The 24475-nt window shown below is 46.8% G+C and overlaps 1 pseudogene; it reads left to right on the top strand.

Annotated features, from left to right (window-relative positions):
* Positions 1–22322, top strand: part of LOC123485685 — a 42602-nt pseudogene extending 20280 nt beyond the window's left edge.
* Positions 22323–24475: the final 2153 nt, after the last annotated feature.

Here is a 24475-nt window from a genome sequence, read left to right as displayed (position 1 = left end):
AATGTTTATGGCTAGTATGAATGTTTATGGCTAGTATGAATGTTTATGGCTAGTATGAATGTTTATGGCTAGTATGAATGTTATGGCTAGTATGAATGTTATGGCTAGTATGAATGTTTATGGCTAGTATGAATGTTATGGCTAGTATGAATGTTTATGGCTAATATGAATGTTATGGCTAGTATGAATGTTATGGCTAGTATGAATGTTATGGCTAGTATGAATGTTTATGGCTAGTATGAATGTTATGGCTAGTATGAATGTTATGGCTAGTATGAATGTTATGGCTAGTATGAATGTTTATGGCTAGTATGAATGTTTATGGCTAGTATGAATGTTTATGGCTAGTATGAATGTTATGGCTAGTATGAATGTTATGGCTAGTATGAATGTTTATGGCTAGTATGAATGTTATGGCTAGTATGAATGTTTATGGCTAATATGAATGTTTATGGCTAGTATGAATGTTTATGGCTAGTATGAATGTTATGGCTAGTATGAATGTTATGGCTAGTATGAATGTTTATGGCTAGTATGAATGTTTATGGCTAGTATGAATGTTATGGCTAGTATGAATGTTATGGCTAGTATGAATGTTATGGCTAGTATGAATGTTATGGCTAGTATGAATGTTATGGCTAGTATGAATGTTTATGGCTAGTATGAATGTTATGGCTAGTATGAATGTTATGGCTAGTATGAATGTTATGGCTAGTATGAATGTTTATGGCTAGTATGAATGTTTATGGCTAGTATGAATGTTATGGCTAGTATGAATGTTTATGGCTAGTATGAATGTTTATGGCTAGTATGAATGGTTATGGCTAGTATGAATGTTATGGCTAGTATGAATGTTTATGGCTAGTATGAATGTTTATGGCTAGTATGAATGGTTATGGCTAGTATGAATGTTTATGGCTAGTATGAATGTTTATGGCTAGTATGAATGTTATGGCTAGTATGAATGTTTATGGCTAGTATGAATGTTATGGCTAGTATGAATGTTATGGCTAGTATGAATGTTTATGGCTAGTATGAATGTTATGGCTAGTATGAATGTTATGGCTAGTATGAATGTTTATGGCTAGTATGAATGTTATGGCTAGTATGAATGTTATGGCTAGTATGAATGTTATGGCTAGTATGAATGTTTATGTCTAGTATGAATGTTATGGCTAGTATGAATGTTATGGCTAGTATGAATGTTTTCTATTGCACTATGAGTGTCAGGCCCTAAACATATTATATAAAGTTGGTTTAAGGAGTTGTTACCATGGTGATGTATATCTTCATCAGACACTGTTACAGTATGTTGTACAGTAGGCCTATCAGACTTTATTACTGTGTCCCAAATGGCACCATATGGCCTACATAGTCCACTACTTTTTGGACCCTGGTCAAAAGGAGTACACTATGGGATAGGGTGCCATTTTGGTCTATGACTGTACTGTACTGTATGTGTGTGTGTCCGGCTACTAGTTCTTTCCGGGGGCCATGGCACACACACCTCCCCACAGTGACTCAGCACAACACAGACAGTAGGAATGCTCTACTTCAGTGGATCACAAACATTTTCATGCGGTCATGTTTCAATATCTACTTATCGTGCCCATCAGACTGGTTAGTATTCACTGGGTCCTTGGTACTAAAAATGGACATTTTTCTGTGCTCTGTAGCCTTAAAAGGTCCTTTGTTCCTCCCCTTCATTCTCTCTCACTCCCTCTCTCTCTCTCTCTCTCTCTCTCTCTCTCTCTCTCTCTCTCTCTCTCTCTCTCTCTCTCTCTCTCTCTCTCTCTCTCTCTCTCTCTCTCTCTCTCTCTCTCTCTCTCTCTCTCTCTCTCTCTCTCTCTATGCCAAGTCCCCTGTTCCCCTTGTTCAGTCTCTCCCTTGGGAATTAGGCTATACAGTGTAGCTTCTTATAAATGTTTTATTCTTAAAACGTTCTCTCTATATTGACTGTTGGCTTCCTTGTTCCTTCCGTTAATTCAGCATCATTACTTCAAAACAGTGGACAACGGTCAGTTGTGCTTTTGTACAGTAAATTACATCAATCACTTGAACTACAGTGTGTGCAGTACAGTAATACACTTCCAATTATTATAATTAAGCCCTAAGAATGTGGCATCATTAGCCATGAATCTAAAGCAGTGTTCTGAGTTCTGACCCCTGCCCATTCTAACTTTGTATCTCTTGTACCCTCTCTACTCCCCTTTTCTTTTCTCTTCCCCTCTTTATCTGCCCCCTTCCCCTCTTTATCTGCCCCTCTCTCTGCCCTTTTTACCTCTCTCTCTCTCTCGCTCTCTCTCTCTCTCTCTCTCTCTCTCTCTCTCTCTCTCTCTCTCTCTCTCTCTCTCTCTCTCTCTCTCTCTCTCTCTCTCTCTCTCTCTCTCTCTCTCTCTCTCTCTCTCCCTCTCTCTCTTCTCCCCCTCCCCTCCTCTACCTCCTACAGCACGTGTGGAACAACTGGGCGTTGGGAGTGTGAGCAGCATGCCTGTCTGATAGAGAATGACATGATCCAGGCTGTCAACAGAGGAAACTATGGGTAAGGGCACTTAAACACACACGCACACAGGCACGCATGCACACACACACACACACACACACACATACACACATTTTTCACACTCACTGTCCTGACTTTCCTCTCTCTCCCTAGCTGGCAGGCAGCAAACTACAGCCAGTTCTATGGCATGTCTCTGGATGAGGGCCTGAGGTATCGCCTGGGGACACAGAGGCCCTCCAGGACCATCATGAGCATGAACGAGATGCAGGTGAGAGGACCTGTCTGCTGGGTAGGGCGCGATAGGGGGTGGGGGTGAGGCTGGGTGATTCATGGGATGGATCTCCAATGCCATGGCACCCTATTCCTTATAAAGTGCACTACTTTTTACAAGGGCCCATGTAGGGGACCATAGGGCGCACTATGTAGGGAATAGGGTGCCAATTGGGATGCAGACATGGTGTCGCAGCCTCACATTCAGAGTGAGGGACAGAACAGTCTGTTTTTCTCTCAGAACATTAGCTATGTAAACTTGAGAAGTATCTTCCAAAGATCATTTGGTGTAATGCAAAAGTGTATGCATCAAAAGGGACCTTTGACATAACATTTTACATAAAGATTCTGCTTGCCTGGCATGTATCATTACCAGCTATGGCTACCAGGCGGAGTCTGGTATTGATCTGTTGATAATTCTTTGTCTGTCTGGATCTTGGAAGCTTCCCCTCTGCTGTGTGCTGTCTTTAGCTCTGTTTACATTCTAACCAGACATATTATGTAAGAGCCAATCATATCATCAGAGAGGGGCTTGGGAGGATAGGGGTGGAGGGGATGGGGTAGAGGATAGAGGTGGAGGGGAGGATGGGGTAGAGGATAGAGGTGGAGGGGAGGATGGGGTAGAGGATAGAGATGGAGGGGATGGGGTAGAGGATAGAGGTGGAGGGGATGGGGTAGAGGATAGAGGTGGAGGGGATGGGGTAGAGGATAGAGGTGGAGGGGAGGATGGAGTAGAGGATAGAGGTGGAGGGGAGGATGGGGTAGAGGATAGAGGTGGAGGGGATGGGGTAGAGGATAGAGGTGGAGGGGATGGGGTAGAGGATAGAGGTGGAGGGGAGGATGGAGTAGAGGATAGAGGTGGAGGGGAGGATGGGTAGAGGATAGAGGTGGAGGGGATGGGGTAGAGGATAGAGGTGGAGGGGAGGATGGGGTAGAGGATAGAGGTGGAGTGGAGGATGGGGTAGAGGATAGAGGTGGAGGGGATGGGGTAGAGGGTAGAGGTGGAGGGGAGGATGGGTAGAGGATAGAGGTGGAGGGGAGGATGGGGTAGAGGATAGAGGTGGAGGGGATGGGGTAGAGGATAGAGGTGGAGGGGATGGGGTAGAGGATAGAGGTGGAGGGGAGGATGGAGTAGAGGATAGAGGTGGAGGGGATGGGGATGGGGTAGAGGATAGAGGTGGAGGGGAGGATGGGGTAGAGGATAGAGGTGGAGGGGAGGATGGAGTAGAGGATAGAGGTGGAGGGGATGGGGTAGAGGATAGAGGTGGAGGGGAGGATGGGGTAGAGGATAGAGGTGTAGGGGAGGATGGGGTAGAGGATAGAGGTGTAGGGGAGGATGGGGTAGATAGAGGTGTAGGGGAGGATGGGGTAGAGGATAGAGGTGGAGGGGATGGGGTAGAGGATAGAGGTGGAGGGGGAGGATGGGGTAGAGGATAGAGGTGGAGGGGAGGATGGGGTAGAGGATAGAGGTGGAGGAGGATGGGGTAGAGGATAGAAGTGGAGGGGAGGATGGGGTAGAGGATAGAAGTGGAGGGATGATGGGGTAGAGTCATCTCCTTTTAGACAACACAACTGACTGGCCCTCCCCTCTCCCTGCTCTCCTTCCCAACCCCTATCCCCCACCTCTCCCACCTTACATCCTCCAGACCAAACTCCCCCCACCCCTCCTCCCTTCAACTGCACTCTCTCCAACCCCCCACACCCACTCCCCCCACCCCCACCTCCCTTTAACTCCACTTTCCAACACCGCCCTCCCCCACCCCTTCCTTCCTTCAACTCCATTCTCTTCAACCCACCACTCCCTCAGCCCACCTGTCCCTCTCCTCCCAACATGCCCCTACCTGTCTAAGCAGGAGAGCTTATTCATAAATCCCCACATGTCTAACAGTCCTTATACAGGGTAATGGACAGGCCCAGTCCTAACTGAGGCCTGGGGGTTGCAGCCTCACACACAGGCAAAATTGTCTCCCATTTCTCACACCCCTTATCTCTGAACACATCAGTACCGGGCTCTCACCTCCAAGCTGGCTCAAGCGTCGCTCCGAGGTGTGGTCTGGTTTGGACTTTGACCACAGCACACACAAACACATTCCTAGATTTTATATCAGGTGTTTGTCTGGGGAGAATGGTTGAGATATTAACAGGAGGAATGTGAGTAGGCCGTACCAGCAGATGTAGTATGTCTAAACAGAGCTAGAGTTACACAGGTAATACGCTAATGCTACATACCTGCCTCCCACCTCCATACCTGGCCTGTCTCCGTCCCAATATATAGTGCTCCAATTTTGACCAGGGCCCACAGAGCTCTGGTGAAAAGTAGTGAACTAAGTAGGGAACAATGTCAGAGACCGATATTAGGCCAAATGGTCCTAATCGTCTGTGAATAAGTCATCTCTACCGGAATAACTGAACAGACTTTTGCCAATGATATGCGTGTGTCACACAGCCATTCTACTGTAATTACATTCATGACAGTCCTATTGTGGATAATGAATCACCATGCGCTGAGCACGCTCCACACAAAAGCATCATTAGGAAGTTGTTGTTGTTGTTGTTGGTTTGGCAGTCACCTCTTGATGTTGGTTTGTCAGCCTCCTCTTGCTGTTGGTTTGTCAGCCTCCTCTTGTTGTTGGTTTGTCAGTCACCTCTTGTTGTTGGTTTGTCAGTCACCTCTTGTTGTTGGTTTGTCAGCCTCCTCTTGTTGTTGGTTTGTCAGTCACCTCTTGTTGTTGGTTTGTCAGTCACCTCTTGTTGTTGGTTTTTCAGTCAGCTATTGCTGTTGGTTTGTCAGTCACCTCTTGTTGTTGGTTTGTCAGTCACCTCTTGTTGTTGGTTTTTCAGTCAGCTATTGCTTTTGGTTTGTCAGTCACCTCTTGTTGTTGGTTTGTCAGTCACCTCTTGTTGTTGGTTTTTCAGTCAGCTATTGCTTTTGGTTTGTCAGTCACCTCTTGTTGTTGGTTTGTCAGCCTCCTCTTTTTGTTGGTTTGTCAGTCACTTCTTGTTGTTGGTTTGTCAGTCATGTCTTGTTGTTGGTTTGTCAGTCACCTCTTGTTGTTGGTTTGTCAGTCATCTCTTGTTGTTGGTTTGTCAGTCACCTCTTGTTGTTGGTTTTTCAGTCACCTCTCTACTGTTGGTTTGTCAGTCACCTCTTGTTGTTGGTTTGTCAGCCTCCTCTTGTTGTTGGTTTGTCAGCCTCCTCTTGTTGTTGGTTTGTCAGCCTCCTCTTGCCGTCTGGCCGCTGGAACACCTACTGTAGGTTTTTGGGAGTAATAATTCATTTTATTTGTGTACTTCCAAGTACATTGAAACAGGATTGAAACTGTACAGTAGCTATTTCCTGTTTTTCCTCCTTCTCTCTATCCCCATGGCAGGTGAATATGGACCCTCAGAATGACCGTCTGCCTCAGTACTTCAACGCAGCAGAGAAGTGGCCTGGAAAGATCCATGAACCTCTGGACCAGGGCAACTGTGCTGCCTCCTGGGCCTTCTCCACTGCAGGTGAGACACAAAATGCTAGTAAAATACTGGCAGAATGCTGGCAAAATACTGGCAGAATGCAAGTAATGACGAAAATACTGGCAAAAGGCTGGTAAAATGCTGGTAGAATACTGGTAAAACACTGGTATTTGGGTGAATTACTGGAATTTCTGTAAAATACTGGTAAATGTGGGTAAAGAAAATTGAGAAATATTGCAAAATACTGGAAAGATGCTGGTAAAATGGTCATAAAATTACTTATTTGAAGTACCAGCTCATTCCCACAGAATATCTTAGAACATCTCTAAGGACATTTCACAGAATTTATTTTAAAACACTCTCTTTCTTTCTATCTCTCTTTCCTCGCTCAGCGGTGGCGTCGGATCGAATCTCCATCCAGTCGATGGGTCACATGACCCCTCAGCTGTCGCCCCAGAACCTCATTTCCTGTGACACGCGCAACCAAGGGGGCTGTGCTGGAGGACGTATCGACGGAGCCTGGTGGTACCTGAGACGCAGAGGGTAGGACATATTTCACTGCAACACCAGGCACAATATTTTGGGTCAGTTTTTTTATATTTTTATTGAATATGCTATGTTCTCTCTCATCTCTATCTGTCTCCATCTCTCTATGTCTCTGTTTTTTCTTCTATCTCTCTCTCTCTCTCTCTCTCTCTCTCTCTCTCTCTCTCTCTCTCTCTCTCTCTCTCTCTCTCTCTCTCTCTCTCTCTCTCTCTCTCTCTCAGTGTGGTGACAGAGGAGTGCTACCCGTTCTCTGCCCCCAGCAGACACCAGCGGAGGTGGGCCGCTGTATGATGCAGAGTCGCTCTGTGGGCCGAGGGAAGAGACAGGCTACAGCACGCTGCCCCAGCACACACACCTACCACAACGACATCTACCAGTCTACACCTCCCTACAGGCTCTCATCAAACGTATGTACACACACTCGCACGCACACACACACACCATTACCACCATCAAAACATCTCCTGTTCAACACCTCTCCACGGGATGTGTACCTCTGACATCAGCTCATCACCGCTTGCAAAACATACTCTGTAATCCTCCATAAACATGGTAAAGTACGTTGCATAAGCTCTGTACACACATGGCTGAATTCCTCATGCTACATTAGCCCATTAGCTCTCTCACGTATTTGTCTTAATGTGTTTTCTCTACCGTCGAGAAAGTACAGAAGTCTCAGTTTGCTCGCTCATAAATTAATTCCTTGTGAAGGATGCAGACCTTTACATTTCCATGTGAAGTGGCAGAAAGAGAGAGAGAGCAGTGGTGTAGATATTAAGTGGTAGGCTAAAGTTGGATTACTTCTGGGCAACATCTGTCGTCAACATCACTCACCTGTAGGCCCTATTTTCCGGTTTACACTTGAACACGCCAGATTTCTCAACTGATCTAAGACAGAGTGGGTAGCAGTAGGGAATGTTACTGGAGTGAGCTACAGTAGATCAACTGGAAAGCCTGTAGCTATTACATTAAGGTTGTGTCCCAAATAGCACCCTATTTCCTACATAGTGCACTACTTTTGATAGTACTCTACCCTAAGGACCCTGATCAAAAGAAATGCATGGGTCCTGAAAAGAGTAGTGCACTATGTAGGGAATAGGGTGCCATTGAGGCAGCCTAACTGTTTCCAGAGTACATGAGCAGTTAGAGAACCCACATGCACCCACTTGTTTTATATCCTAATCAAAGTAGACCCACTGAGCTACAGCCTACCTGTGGTTTATTACCTCTCACCATCAATCATTCTAAATGATGCCTGATGTTGGAAATCATTACAGCATGTTTCTCTTCCTCTATGACCTCTCAAGTCACCAAAAGATGTACTGTACTACATGGTCTACTGATTTATGTTGATATCCTCTCCACTTTATCTCTTTCATCTAATTACAGATCTGTCCATTTCTTTCCTTTCATCAAATCACAGTTCTGTCCATCTCTCGTTTCTTCACAGGAGAAGGAGATCATGAAGGAGATTGTGGATAACGGCCCAGTGCAAGGTAGGATTATCTATTGACCATGACTTCCTGTGTGTGTGTGTGTGTGTGTGTGTGTGTGTGTGTGTGTGTGTGTGTGTGTGTGTGTGTGTGTGTGTGTGTGTGTGTGTGTGTGTGTGTGTTTGTGCGTGCGTGCATGCAATTGCCATTGGCAACTATAATACTGGAACCACATGTGTATGCTGTAGCGCTCAAAGCCATCTCTTGGTTTTCTGAATGAATACAGACGGGCAAGACAGCCTGCTTAAGGAGGAGCATTGGGTATGAGAGGATGTGTGTATCAGATGTTTGGGCTATAACTCTGATTCATCATGCCATTGTTGGACATTGTTGGACTGGTATTCAGGAGGAAGAGTGTCTTTGTACAGGGTATGTAATGTGGTGAACATGCCAGAGACCTAAAAACCATTGTCAGCCCCCAGAGGCTTTAGCTTAGAGGGATAACTCTACATTGAGGCAGCTCAATTAACCCAAGCTCGAACCCCCAGTGATTAGGACTGTTTATAGTGTAGCTTCCAACCCCGGCCCTTAGTTCATACACCTTCATATGTAGACTTCTCACCTTCGCCCCTAATGATTTGCTTATGATTTGTTGACAATGTCCTAAGATATTGACAATTCCCTATACAATTATTTTGGACCCAAATGTGTCACCTGGAAAACACCTGGCTGAAAATAGTTAAAATCACCAAGCATCTGCTCTTAAGGGCTAGTATTCATAAACAGACATAGCTGAGCTACCTCTCTCTTTGTAGAACACAGGGAAGTTCTAAACACGTGCTTCACAAGTGTCTCACAAGCAGTGAAAAGTGTAAAAGTGTAAAAAGGTGAGGCCTCAGGTAGGGAATTTGACCTTTGAAAGAACTTTGATGTTGTCCGTTGTCTGTGACCTCAGTCTCAATTTGACCTGGGTCACTTAGCCAGGTGGATACAACTGGTGTTCCTGATGCTATTCATTATACACGGTTGTCCGCACAATTGTAAATTCCTCAGAAGTTGGGATGGAGAGAGTGATGGATAGAGGAAAATGAACAGAAAGAAGGGGAGACTGAAAGGAGGAGAGAAATAGAGAACAACAAATAGACAGTGGAATGTTGACTGTGTGAGTGTTAGTACACTGTATACCTTTGTGTGTGCGCGCGTGCATGTGTTTGCATGCACGTGTATGTGTGCACGTGTGGTTGTACAGAGGTAGTCTGAGCCTGGTCCAGCCTTGATGTATTGTTGCAAACAGCAGGACTGAATCATTGGCCTGCCGACAACTTGTCCTTTCTTTTTTCATGAATATTGTCGTTACCTTTGCCATAGAGGAGTGTGTGTCCTGGTTTATTGGCAGTAAGAGAGCAAGATAATGGTAACTTTGTAAGAACAAGTAGTCCTCCAAATGTGGGAATTACTCAGCGAGAGTTCCAGATAGTTTTTCCCAGTGGGGTTTCTAATGAGAAAGTCACAGGGGTTTAGCTCTACTGGGTTTATAGTGCACCGGTTCAAAGAGTCCCAACACCGCACCTGAGAGCCTCCACAATCCCCCGACCTCCACCCAATTGAGATGGTTTGGGATGAGTTGGACCGCAGAGTGAAGGAAAAGCAGCCAACAAGTGCTCAGCATCTGTGGGAACTCCTTCAAGACTGTTGGAAAAGCATTCCAGGTGAAGCTGGTTGAGAGAATGCCAAGAGTGTGCAAAGCTGTCATCAAGGCTGTCACGCCCTGGCCTTGAGAGGCAGGTTCTCTTTAGTTGGTTTGGTCAGGGCGTGAGAATCTATGCTAGAAATTCTATGTTTATGTTCTAGGTATTGTATTTCTATGTTTGGCCGGGTGTGATTCCCAATCAGAGACAGCTGTCGCTCGTTGTCTCTGATTGTGAATCATACTTAAGTAGCCTGGTTGCCTACCTTAGTTGTGGGATCTTGTTCCGTGTTTAGACTTGTATGTGTATAGCCTGAGGACTTCGCGTTACGTTGTTTCTTGTTTTGTTTATGTTTATTGAGTTTAATAAACATGTTTGCATACCACGCTGCACCTTGGTCTGACCCGTCTCTCAACGATCGTGACAGAAGATCCCACCCCCAACGGACAAAGCAGCGTGCTCAGGAGGAACAAACACCCTGGACACAGGTGGGGAAGATGTGGTCTTGGGAGGAGATATTTGCGGGTAAAGGACCCTGGGCGAAGGAGGAAGCCCAAGCAGGAGAGGAGAAACGGCGACCCAAAAGGACTCGGTCAGGAAGAAAGCCCGGGAAGCAGCCCCAAAAAATTTTTTGGGCGGGGGCACACGGGGTGGTTGGCGGAGCCAGGGTTCAGAGCAGAGCCAACTCTCCGTAGTCACGCTAGGAAGCGTGTGACCGTGCAGGCTCCGTGTTATGCGGAGCTACGCAGTGTGTCGCCAGTGCGCCGGCACAGTCCGGTGCGTCCTGTGCTAGCGCCACGCACATGCCGTGCGAAAATGGGCATCCAGCCAGGACAGGTTGTGCCTGCTCAACGCTCCTGGTCTCCAGTACGCCTCCTCGGTCCAGCATATCCTGCGCCGGTTCTACATACTGTATCGCCATTGCGCGTGCACAGCCCGTGCCAGCTCCTCACACCAAACCAGGGGTGCCTGTCGCCAGCCCAGTACGCCCCGTACCTGCTCCCCGCACCAGGCCAGTGGTGCGTGTCTCCAGTCCGGCCCGGCCCGTGCCTGCACCTCGCGCACCAAGACAGTGGTGCGTGTTCCCAGTCGGTGCGACCCGTGCCTGCTCCTCGCACCAGACCAGTGGTGCGTGTCCCCAGTCCGGCCCGGCCCTGCTCCTCGCACCAGACCTGTGGTGCGTGTCTCCAGTCTGGCCCGGCCCGTGCCTGCTCCTCGCACCAAGACAGTGGTGCGTGTTCCCCAGTCCGGCACGGTCCGTGTCCATTCCACCGGTGCCCAGTCCAGCTCCGGTCAACGGTTCCACTCGGAGCCAGAGCAGTCCGCTCCACCGGTGTTGTCCAGTCCAGCTCCGGTCAGCGGCTCCACTCTGGCGCCAGAGTAGTCCGCTCCACCGGTGCCTAGTCCAGTTCCGGTCAGCGGTTCCACTCCGGAGCCAGAGCAGTCCGCTCCACCGGTGTCCAGTCCAGCTCCGGTCTGCGGCTCCACTCCGGAGCCAGAGTAGTCCGCTCCACCGGTGCCAAGTCCAGCTCTGGTCAGCGGCTCCACTCCGGAGCCAGAGCAGTCCGCTCCACCGGTGTCCAGTCCAGCTCCGGTCAGCGGATCCACTCCGGAGCCAGAGCAGTCCGCTCCACCGGGGTCCAGTTCAGCTCCAGTCAGCGGCGCCACTCCAGACCCAGAAGTCAGCCCCTCTCCAGGGTCGGGGCCTCCCACACCAGGGTCCAGACAGGGCTTGGTGCATCGCGGGAGGATTGCCGATCCAGGCCCAGCCGTCAGCCCCTCTCAAGGTTCGGGGTCTCTCACACCAGGGTCCAGACAGGGCTTGGTGCATCGTGGGAGGAAGGAGAGGGGAAGCATCGTGCCGAGGTCCAGACCATACCAGGGGCGCAACGGGGAGGCAGAGAGGGAGAGGTCGTCACGCCCGGAGCCGGATCCGCCTCCGAGGCGGAATGCCCACCCGGACCCTCCCCTAATGAGTCAGGTTGGTGCGACCGGAGTACGCACCTTTGGGGGTGGGTACTGTCACGCCCTGGCCTTGAGAGGCCGGTTGTCTTTAGTTGGTTTGGTCAGGGCGTGAGAATCTATGCTAGAAATTCTATGTTTATGTTCTAGGTTTTGTATTTCTATGTTTGGTCGGTGTGATTCCCAATCAGAGTCGGCTGTCGCTCGTTGTCTCTGATTGTGAATCATACTTAAGTAGCCTGGTTGCCTACCTTAGTTGTGGGATCTTGTTCCGTGTTTAGACTTGTATGTGTATAGCCTGAGGACTTCGCGTTACGTTGTTTCTTGTTTTGTTTATGTTTATTGAGTTTAATAAACATGTTTGCATACCACGCTGCACCTTGGTCTGACCTGTCTCTCAACGATCGTGACAAAGGCAAAGGGTGGCTATTTGAAGGATCTAAAATCTCAAATATATTTTGATTTGTTTAACACTTTTTTGGTTACTACATGATTCCATATGTGTTATTTCATAGTGTTGATGTCTTCACTATTATTCTACAATGTAAAAAATAGTAGAAAATAAAGAAAAACCCTTGAATGAGTATGTGTGTCCAAACTTTTGACTGGTACTGTAAGTATTCAGACCCTTTACTTAGTACTTTGTTGAAGCACCTTTGGCTGCATTTACAGCCTCAAGTCTTCTTAGGTATGACGCTACAAGCTTGGCACACCTGTATTTGGGGAGTTTCTCACATTCTTCTCTGCAGATCCTCTCAAGCTCTGTCAGGTTGAATGGGGAGCGTCGCTGCACAGCTATTTTCAGGTCTCGCCAGAGATGTTCGATCGGGTTCAAGTGCGGGCTCTGGCTGGGCCACTCAAGGACATTCAAAGACTTGTCCCGATGCCACTCCTGCGTTGTCTTGGCTGTGTGCTTAGGGTTGTTGTCCTGTTGGAAGTTGAACCTTCCCCCCAGTCTGAGGTCCTGAGCGCTCTGGAGCAGGTTTTCATCAAGGACCTCTCTGTACTTTGCTCCGTTCATCTTTCCCTCGATCCTGACTAGTCTCCCAGTCCCTGCCGCTGAAAAACATCCCCACAGCATGATTCTGCCACCACCATGCTTCACCGAAGGGATGGTGCCAGGTTTCCTCCAGACGTGATGCTTGGAATTCAGGCTAAAGAGTTCAATCTTGGTTTCATCAGACCAGATAATCTTGTTTCTCATGGTCTGAGAGTCCTTTAGGTGTCTTTTGGCAAACTCCAAGCGGGCTGTCATGTGCTTTTAACTGAGGAGTAGCTTCCGTCAGGCCACTCTACCATAAAGGCCTGATTGGTGGAGTGCTGCAGAGATGGTTGTCCTTCTGGAAGGCCTCACCTTTCTACAGAAGAACTCTGGAGCTCTGTCAGAGTGACCATCAGGTTCTTGGTCACCTCCCTGACCAAGGCCCTTCTCTCCAGATTGCTCAGTTTGGCTGAGCGGCCAGCTCTAGGAAGAATCTTGGTGGTTCCAAACTTCTTTCATTTAAGAAAGGCCACTGTGTTCTTGGGGACCTTCAATGCTCAGATCTGTGCCTCGACACAATCCTGTCTCGGAGCTCTACAGACAATTCCTTTGACCTCATGGCTTGGTTTTTGCTCTGACATGCGTTGTCAACTGTGGGACTTTAAATAGACAGGTGTGTGCCTTTCCAAATCATGTCCAATCAGTTGAATTTACCACAGGTGGACTCCAATCAAGTTGTAGAAACATATCAAGAATGATCAATGGAAACAGGATGCACCTGAGCTCAATTTCGAGTCTCATAGCAAAGGGTCTGAATACCTACGTAAATAAGGTATTTCTGTGTCTTATTTTTTAACAAATTTGCAATTCACAAATTTGCAAACATTTCTAAAAACCGGTTTTCGCTGTGTAGGTTGATGAGGATATAAATTAATTTAATCCGTTTAAGAATAAGGCTGGAAAGAGGGAAGGGGTCTGAATACTTTCCAAATGCACAGTAGGCCTATGCAGTCATCGGTTTTCATTTGAAGCATATTTTAATCCTTCGCTTAACAATTGCAAAGATATTGGCAATTTTGTATTTGTAGTAGAGCTGGGCCATAATGAAGAAAATGCATATCGTGATAAATTGCCTGAATTTATGCAATAATGTTAAATAAAAGGATAAGTTTATAACATTAATGTGCACAACAGTTTTTTAAATCATCCTTTAAACTATTACTACTAGATTGATGGTTGTAGCCATCAATTATCCCATCAACAATCACCCATATTAGCAAACTTATTTCATTTCAAACTTCACATTTGTCTAGTATGGGCTACTTATCGTAATGAACAATATCAGCAAAATGCCTGCGATAAGTGATCGGTATGGTTGGTGTCAATTTTCGGTTTATCTTGATTCTATGTTTAACAGAGATCTTCTGTGTATAATGTGGCGCGGTAGGGAAAAAATGCATCTAACGAAGTAATTAGCTGTTCGACGACTGGTCTGAGGCAGTCAGTAAATAACGAGCGTTTTAAAGAGCAACTTTATTAACAATGGTTTTGGGAAAAAGCTCAGAGATTTAACGATGCTCCTACAAAGGTTATAACGATGAACTTAGCCTTAAGATGCTTTTGGGAAACCAGGCCCAGATTGGTTACCTTTGAACTACAGTGATGCTTTCTTTACCTGATATGGGTTAATAGTAAAGTTGATTGTATCTATGTTTTTCAACAATATTGAAGCATGAACTAACTGCCTTTGGTTGGTCCTTTTATAACCATCTGAGAAGCTATAGATTTGTCTGGCTGTAAAAAGTGTGTGTTTCTGTGTTTCCAGTTCATCTAACTTGTGTTTTTCTTCCTGTGTATCCTGCAGCCATCCTGGAGGTCCATGAGGACTTCTTTGTCTATAAGAGTGGGATCTACAAACACACAGACGTCAGCTTCACCAAACCACCACACTACCGCAAACACAACACACACTCCGTCAGGATCACAGGGTAAGGCTGTCAATCATCTGCCATCTGGTAGAGCTTTGTGTTGTCTTTTATCCATTGTTATGTGATTACATTTCATTCGACATTCAGTATGTGGGAGGCAGTCTAGGAAGAAAATGGCGGTATTACTTTGGATGTCTTGTGTTCAGTCTTCACCTTCCTCAAATGTTATTGTAGGCTAAATGCATTCAATATATCTTATCAAATGTTCCATAATTTATATCTAAGGCCGGGATTCAATACAAGGCCGATTATAGTGCAGCACACTATACAGGTGACAATGTAGCTGTAAATGACCTTTAAAGTCTGTTATAGCGCACGGTGCTATAATTCGCCTTGCATTGAATTCCGGCCTAAGTCTACCAACAATAGAAAACCTCAGTATACTTGTTTGCATTTGCCAAGTTATTAAATGATGAAACCATCTTCCTGTATACAGTCCCAGACCGCATGCTAGCACAGGTGTGTTATGTTCTTCAGTGTGACTAAGAGAGTTGCCCTCCCTCCCCGTCTGTCTGTCGCTCCTTCTGTTGGAGACACCTTGGCTCCAGTCCTCATTTCCCCAGACAAGCCCCTTAGTTACCACGGAGACCACAAAAATGCAGGCAGGCAGACACTACACACCTGGATCACCTCCCCATCCCTCCCTGTCACTCCCTATCACCCCACCCCCACCCCTCTGTCTCCCTCTGGGAGTAGAATCAACTAGTCCCTAGACACTGATCTAAGGTCAGTGTTGATGTTTGGAGGTTAGGTTTTGGGGAGGGTAAGCTGATCCTAGATATGTACCTAAGGGCAACTTCTATGAGGAGCGAACACTTCCTCCGAGACATTGTTCTCTCCACTCCCCCCCCCAACCTATTACCACTAACCCCCAACACCCCATCCCGGCCAAATACTCACATTATAGTTTAGTCTGAGTGACCAGGTGTTTGTTTTGTGCTGTCTGTCTGGGCTGTCTATTCTAGGCATTACAAGCCTTGTGCCTAGAATGAGGAAAGATATGCGTTATGAACATACTTTCCCCTTGTAAAGATCCATTTGATGTGTTTTTCTATCTGGAAATTATCACCTTCTGAGTCTGTTAGCTACCGGTGGAATGTTTGGCTTGTGTGTGTGTATGCGCAAGAGTGTGTGTGTGTGTGTGTGTGTGTGTGTGTGTGTGTGTGTGTGTGTGTGTGTGTGTTTGTGTGTGCTCCAGCGTTGTGCAAAAACTGGAGTTGGAGGGTTTGTTGTCTTTGGCTTGAACAATGCTGTCAGTTGAATAAAAAGGAGCAGAGCCGCTGAGAGCCATCATGGAGGCAGTTTCTCTAACTCTTATCTGATCGGCCATTGATCAAGAGAAACAGAGCATGGAGATCCACTTCCTGCCCCGTCCTGCTGGCTCTGTTTGGGTCTCGTGATATTGTGTCATTTAACTTTTAGTAATGTCTGTATTTGTCAGTGTGTATTTCTACCTGCATTTTTGAGGTATAATTCATAACCAGTGGGCATGTCTGAAGACTTTATTTACCTATACCTGGTTTGTCTCTGACATCAAGTGAGTGCTCTGTTTGCTTGGTTGTTTGTGAGTATGTATTTCACATGTATGTCATAAATGCAGTATATTAGATTATGTGGGCCATATACATAAATTCTGTATATATGGCTTTGTGGGGCTGTACAACTATGCTAAGTATTCTAGGTCAGGAAAGTCTAGGGCAGGGATCATCATCTAGATCTGGCCCGCAGGCCAATTTTTTCTTGAGCGGATGGTCGGGGGGCTGGAACATAATTACAAATAATTTGTAGACTACAAATTGACCGCAAAAAGCCCAAACAGATATAATGTTTGACTAAAACAAAATCGTTTCAAACCTTGCTTACATTTGTATGTGATCACGTGTCTCTCTATTATGCGTGGGAATACTTGGGAAAAAAATTCTTAAATTAAAATCACTTGGAGCTGATTTCCTGGTGTTTTTACAGTCTTTAATGTCCAACAATAAAAAAGAAAAAAAATATTGAAAGAAGTTGGGGAACCCTGGTCTAGGGTCTCGGTCTATCAAGGTCAATAGCATAAGGCTGATTCCCAAATGGCACCCTATTCCCTTTATAGTGCACTACTTTGACCAAGGCTCATAGTGCTCAGCTCAAAAGAAATGCTCTACATAGGGAATATGGTGCCATTTGGGGTGCACACTAGCTCTGGTCTGTCCTGGATCGCTGCTGGAGTCTGGTCTGTCCTGTCTGGTCGGTCTGTCCTGTCTGGTCTGTCCTGTCTGGTCGGTCTGTCCTGGTCTGTCCTGTCTGGTCTGTCCTGTCTGGTCGGTCTGTCCTGGTCTGTCCTGTCTGGTCTGTCCTGTCTGGTCTGTCCTGTCTGGTCTGTCCTGTCTGGTCGGTCTGTCCTGTCTGGTCTGTCCTGTCTGGTCTGTCCTGTCTGGTCGGTCTGTCCTGTCTGGTCGGTCTGTCCTGGTCTGTCCTGTCTGGTCTGTCCTGGCACACTGCTGGTGTCTGGTCTGAGCAGCATGCTCTACTGATGATGATGATGATGATGATGATGGTTGAAGCTCATATTCCCCCTGCATCCAACCTCCGCTGACACTGCGGTTCTTTCGCTGGTTTGGGCCACGAACGCGAGGCTCGGTGGGCACTGAGGGTATGGATTTGGGGTCGGGGTGGGGGGAAGAAGGGGGGTCAGGACAGGGTGCGTAGAGCCTGACTGTCACAAGCACTGATGTTTTTACAAGCAAAATCCCGCTGCAGTGCGTTCTAGTAAGCCAAGGGCATGGGAAAGTTTGTGTTTAGGGCATTGAGGTCCACTCTGGTGGAAAGGGAATTGTCTGGTGTGTTGATCCCAACTGTACTGGACAGAGAGGGGATCAGACCCATAGAGGAGGTCAGGGGTAAGGTGGGGGAGGACTGGTATGTCCCTCATTGTCCAGGGGGAACAACGCTAACTGGGGGAGATAAGGGCTCCATAGTGGTCCAATTCTGTCTGGCTCTCTGGCTCTGCCCGTATACACACACACGTATACACACAAGTACACACACATACAAATGTGCACACACACACACACACACACACACACACACACACACACACACACACAACTGCATGCACAAATGCACCCACACACACACACACACAAACGCACCCACACACACATACAATTTAGCCTCCCAAAACACACATCCTGCCTTGCCTGGCTATCCATCCACATCGCTCCTGCCAAACGCCACGCCCACTAACATTTATTCTCCACCATGAGTCTGGATTTGATCACCTCCCAGACGACTTCTCGAAAGTTAACACATTCTAATCGTTTTATTGGTCTCAGAAACCGATGGGTTGGGCCAGAGCCTGAACACACGTGGTTAAAACGGCGTGGGGACAACGTCCCTCACTTTGGTGTCAGCAGAAAGGGCTTCTAGGATGGCAGTCTCAGACTGAATATATGTAGCGATAGCGGAATTAAATCCAGTCTGAGTCTTCAGACAACCTCCAGTCTCCATCTATTTAAGATGTGGTTGTGATGTTTGTACAGCTGTTTGTATTTGCCTATTCAAAGCATGATGACCCTTGAACTATTGTCCGAACCAGAGTCAAGTAATAAAGAGACTTGCTGAATGAAGATTGGCATTATTCGCAAATATTTTGGTGGCAGGCTACCGAGTTGGCAACAACTCCCGAGTGGCGCAGTGGTCTAAGGCACTGCATCGCAGTGCTAGCTGTGCCACTAGAGATCCTGGTTCGAATTCAGGCTCTGTCATAGCTGGTCGCGACCGGGAGACCCATGGGGCGGCACACAATTGGCCCAGCATCGTCCAGGGCAGGGGAGGGAATGACCGGCAGGGATGTAGCTCAGTTGGTAGAGCATGGCGTTTGCAACGCCAGGGTTGTGGGTTCGATTCCCACGGGGGGTATAACAAATAAAATAAAAAAATAACAAACTGTAAGTCGCTCTGGATAAGAGCGTCTGCTAAATGACTAAAATGTAAATGTAACTGAAAACACCACATCTCTTTCCCAGCATTCCTTTTCTCTTATAAAAGATGAGGCTCTAGAGGCCCTAGGGCCTGGTGTTCACAAACAGGATGGGAATAGAACTGGAGCAAGGGAGGGGGGAGGGAAATTAGGTCTGAGACGCAGGGACTCTGGGCCGTATCCGACTGGGGGCAACTGCCAGATAGGACCAGAAGCTAAAGATGATGGGAATTCATGGGCCTTTGCCAGAAGGAGAGAGAGAGAGACCTCTCTGCAGGGGTAAGGTGAATTTATGAGAGCCTCACTCAACCTTCAGCAATGTTGTTGTTGTCTGTGAGATGACAGGAGTCGGGCGGTGACCACTTCTTCCCTGGCCGTCCATCTCCTTCCTGTTTCCTGCGCTGCGATGGGGGAAGTGGCAGAGGGGGGAATTCAGTGTGCTGCTGAGGAATCTGAATGATGTGGGATCAAATCAAATCAAATCAAATTGTATTTGTCACATGCGGCAAGTACAACAGGTGCAGACCTTACAGTGAAATGCTTACTTACAAGCCCTTAACCAACAATGCAGTTTTAAGAAAGAATACCAAAAAATAAAAATAAACACAATATAAAATAATACGAAATAAAAGTAACAAATAATTAAAGAGCAGCAGTAAAAATAACAATAGCGAGGCTATATACAGGGGGTGCCAGTACCGAGTCAATGTGCGGGGGCATCGGTTAGTCGAGGTAATTGGGGTAATATGTACATGTAGGTAGAGTTATTAAAGTGACTATGCGTAGATAATAAACAGTAGCAGCAGCGTAAAAGAAGGGGTGGGGGGGGTTTATGGCTTGGGGGTAGAAGCTGTTTAGAGGCCTCTTGGACCTAGACTTGGCGCTCTGGTACAGCTTGCCGTGCGGTAGCAGAGAGAACAGTCTATGACTAGGGTGGCTGGAGTCTTTGACAATTCTTAGTGTTGAGGATCAGCGTGGCGGATGTGTTGTTACCTACCCTTACCACCTGGGGGCGGCCCGTCAGGAAGTCCAGGATCCAGTTGCAGAGGGAGGTGTTTAGTCCCAGGGTCCTCTGACACCGCCTGGTATAGAGGTCCTGGATGGTAGGAAGCTTGGCCCCAGTGATGTACTGGGCCGTACACACTACCCTCTGTAGTGCCTTGCGGTCGGAGGCCGAGCAGTTGCCATACCAGGCAGTGATGCAACCAGTCAGGATGCTCTCGATGGTGCAGCTGTAGAACCTTTTGAGGATCTGAGGACCCATGCCAAATCTTTTCAGTCTCCTGAGGGGGAATAGGTTTTGTCGTGCCCTCTTCACGACTGTCTTGGTGTGCTTGGACCATGTTAGTTTGTTGGTGATGTGGACACCAAGGAACTTGAAGCTCTCAACCTGCTCCACTACAGCCCTGTCGATGAGAATGGGGGCGTACTCGGTCCTCTTCTTTTTCCTGTCGTCCACAATCATCTCCTTTGTCTTGATCACGTTGAGGGAGAGGTTGTTGTCCTGGCACCACACGACCAGGTCTCTGACCTCCTCCCTATAGGCTGTCTCGTCGTTGTCTGTGATCAGGCCAACCACTGTTGTGTCATCGGAAAACTTAATGATGTTGTTGGAGTCGTGCCTGGCCATGCAGTCATGAATGGGAGTACAGGAGGGGACTGAGCACGCACCCCTGAGGGGACCCCGTGTTGAGGATCAGCGTAGCGGATGTGTTGTTACCTACCCTTACCACCTGGGGGCGGCCCGTCAGGAAGTCCAGGATCCAGTTGCAGAGGGAGGTGTTTAGTCCCAGGGTCCTTAGCTTAGTGATGAACTTTGAGGGCACTATGGTGTTGAACGCTGAGCAGTAGTCAATGAATAGCAGTCTGCTAAATGACTTAAATGTAAATGTGTTCCTTTTGTCCAGGTGTGAAAGGGCAGTGTGGAACGCAATAGAGACTGCATCATCTGTGGATCTGTTGGGGCGGTATGAAAATTGGATGCAGGAGAGACGTGTGTGTGTGTGTGTGTGTGTGTGTGTGTGTGTGTGTGTGTGTGTGTGTGTGTGTGTGTTTGGGCAGTATAATCACTCTGGTGTTCCTTAGCCATGGTCATAAATAACGTCTTGTTTTCAGGATGCTGTTAAGAGATGAAAGATGTTTTGTACTCAGCATCTCTACCTATACTTATAGCTCTGACTCGAATTCCATGTCAGTTGTGTCAAAACACTCTCAGGTGTGCACATTCCTACGTGGGCGTGGGATGTATTTAAAAGCTACTTGTAAAAGGTTAAAAACAACACAATTCACAACAGAATAATTTTCCGATTATTTTTATTCCCAGTGAAAAATGAAGAAACCTCTGAAGTTCATAATAGTGTGTTCCCTTCAGTTGAAAACAATCATGTCAGTAATCCGTCTCTGTGTGTTCTGTTCCAGGTGGGGAGAGGACAGGAACTATGATGGGACAACAAATAAGTACTGGGTAAGTAATGGCTCCTCACATTACTCATCACATCTGTTTCTCTCTGTTGTGTCTCTTATTTGTGTAAATATCTTATGATGTATCTACCACAGGAGGATGGTGGCACCTTAATTGTGGAGGACAGGTAAAGGTAATGGCTGGAGCGGAATCAGGGGAATGGTATCAAATACATCAAACACATGGTTTCCATGTGTTTGATGCCATTCCATTCGCTCCGTTTCAGCCATTGTTATGAGCCGTCCTGCCCTCAACAGCCTCCTGTGGTCTCTATCTACTATATCTACATTCTAACCCATTCCACTCTTTCTAATGACTTTTTCAGATCGCTGCCAACTCGTGGGGGAAGAACTGGGGGGAGAACGGCTACTTCCGTATCGCTCGCGGAGAGAATGAGTGTGAGATCGAGGCGTTCGTGATCGGCGTGTGGGGTAGGGTCACCATGGAAGACATGCAGAGCCACCATCACCACCAACACCGGCGACGCAAGTAGAGACAGACACTCTAGGAACCCAGCACCCCCAGAGCCCCTACCCTTCACCCCGTACCCACTTCTCTTCCTACCCTGGGGGAGCAACACAACCAGCCCCAGAGCCCCTACCCTTCACCCCATACCCAGTTCCCCTTCCTACCCTGGGGGACCAACACAACCAGCCCCAGAGCCCCTATCCTTCACCCCATACCCATTTCCCCTTCCTACCCTGGGAGAGCAACACAACCAGCCCCAGAGCCCCTACCCTTCACCCCGTACCCACTTCCCCTTCCCACCCTGGGGGAGCAACTCAACCAGCCCCATACTAAACTCTGGGGGAGCAACACAACCAGAACCCTGGAGTTCCCACTCTGACCCATGGAGGAACCAACTACCCCAAGAACCCCTACTCTTACCCCCTTACCCCCTTACCCCCATATCCCCTTACCCCACACTGGGGGTAATGAAACCCCAGCCGCCCCCAACATAACTCAAGGTTTATGGCACCAAAACAAGCTCATGGCCTGCAGGCCTCCCCGGCTTCAGGACACAGCAATAAGCGCCTCAGGACTCACTATCCCAAAGACCACACTTCCCAGACTCTCGGCATCAACTGTTTACTTCCTGCTTCTGTTCAGAAGCCTTCACTTCCACTGCTATGAGGATGAAAGGACTGGCTTGATCTGAACTCTCTCTCTATCGCTCTTTGGATAGTGAGAACCAGAGAGACAGAATGGTAGATGATACAGGCACCAGAGAGAAATGAACAATCCACTTGTGTTACAGTTTAGTTAGTGGTATCACTGAGGACCTAACTCTTAATCATGCTAGCTACACTACCAGTCAAAGGTTTGGACACACCTACTCATTCAAGGGTTTTTCTTTATTTTTACTATTTTTTACATTGTAGAATAATAGTGAAGACATCAAAACTATGAAATAACACATATGGAATCATGTAGTAACCAAAAAAGTGTTAAACAAATCAAAATATATTTGAGATTTGAGATTCTTCAAATAGCCACCCTTTGCCTTGATGACAGCTTTGCACACTCTTGGCATTCTCTCAACCAGCTTCAAGAGGTAGTCACCTGGAATGCATTTCAATTAACAGGTGTGCCTTGTTAAAAGTTAATTTGTGGAATTTATTTCCTTCTTAATGCGTTTGAGCCAATCAGTTGTGTTGTGACAAGGTAGTGGGGTATACAGAAGATAGCCCTATTTGGTAAAAGTCCATATTATGGCAAGAACAGCTCAAATAAGCAAAGAGAAACGACAGTCCATCCTTACTTTAAGACATGAAGGTCAGTCAATACGGAAAATGTCAACAACTTTGAAAGATTCTTCAAGTGAAGTCGCAAAATCCATCAAGCGCTATGATAAAACTGGCTCTCATGAGGACCGCCACAGGAATGGAAGACCCAGAGTTACCTCTGCTGCAGAGGATAAGTTCATTAGAGTTACCAGCCTCAGAAACTGCAGCCCAAATAAACGCTTCACAGAGTGAACAGAGTAACAGACACATCTCAACATCAACTGTTCAGAGGGGACTGTGTGAATCAGGCCTTCATGGTCGAATTTCTGCAAAGAAACCACTACTAAAGGACACCAATAAGAAGAAGAGACCTGCTTGGGCCAAGAAACACGAGCAATGGACATTACACCGGTGGAAATGTGTCCTTTGGTCTGGAGTCCAAATTTGAGATTTTTGGTTCAAACCGCTGTGTCTTTGTGAGACTTGGTGTGGGTGAACGGATGATCTCCGCATGTGTATTTCCCACCGTAAAGCATGGAGGAGTAGGTGTTATGGTGTGGGGGGTGCTTTGCTGGTGACACTGTCTGTGATTTATTTAGAATTCAAGGCACACTTAAACAGCATGGCTACCACAGCATTCTGCAGCGATGCGTCATCCCGTCTGGTTTGGGCTTAGTGGGACTATCATTTGTTTTTCAAAAGGACAATGACCCAACACACCTCCAGTGTAAGGGCTATTTTACCAAGAAGTAGAGTGATGGAGTGCTGCATCAGATGACCTGGCCTCCACAATCCCCCGACCTCAACCCAATTGAGATGGTTTGGGATGAGTCGGATGGAAGAGTGAAGGAAAAGCAGCCAACAAGTGCTCAGCATATGTGGGAACTCCTTCAAGACTGTTGGAAAAGCATTCCAGGTGAAGCTGGTTGAGAGAATGCCAAGAGTGTGCAAAGCTGTCATCAAGGCAAAGGGTGGCTATTTGAATAATCTCAAATATAAAATATATTTTGATTTGTTTAACACTTTTTTGGTCACTACATGATTCCATATGTGTTATTTCATAGTTTTGATGTCTTCACTATTATTCTACCATGTAAAAAATAGTACAAATAAATTAAAACCCTTGAATGAGTAGGTGTGTCCAAACTTTTGACTGGTACTGTATATCATTGATTAATGTATTCCTATTACTGTCACAGATCTGCAGTTGCAGTTGCAGTAGCCACGCATCTCTCTACACATTCCAAAGAAAGCAGAATCTTACACTGGAAAGGGTGTTGGGCTAAGGCTTGGTGAAAGGTGGGGTTGAGGGTTTAGTGAACTTTCCTTTTGACCAATAATTTATTTCCCCTCATTTACCAAAAAACAATGTTTTATTTTTAGGTTAATCCCACTAAGTGCATAGTACAGGATTGAGTCTCAGCAAGCTCTGGAAATGTTCAGTACCACATAACCTGTCTGTTTATGGAAGACATGGTGTCAACCTTCAACTTAA

The sequence above is a fragment of the Coregonus clupeaformis genome, unplaced genomic scaffold (assembly GCF_020615455.1).
Source record: "Coregonus clupeaformis isolate EN_2021a unplaced genomic scaffold, ASM2061545v1 scaf0800, whole genome shotgun sequence".
NCBI lineage: Eukaryota > Metazoa > Chordata > Actinopteri > Salmoniformes > Salmonidae > Coregonus > Coregonus clupeaformis.
Note: the sequence above shows the minus strand (reverse complement) of the source record. Positions and strands in the feature narration are given on the sequence as shown.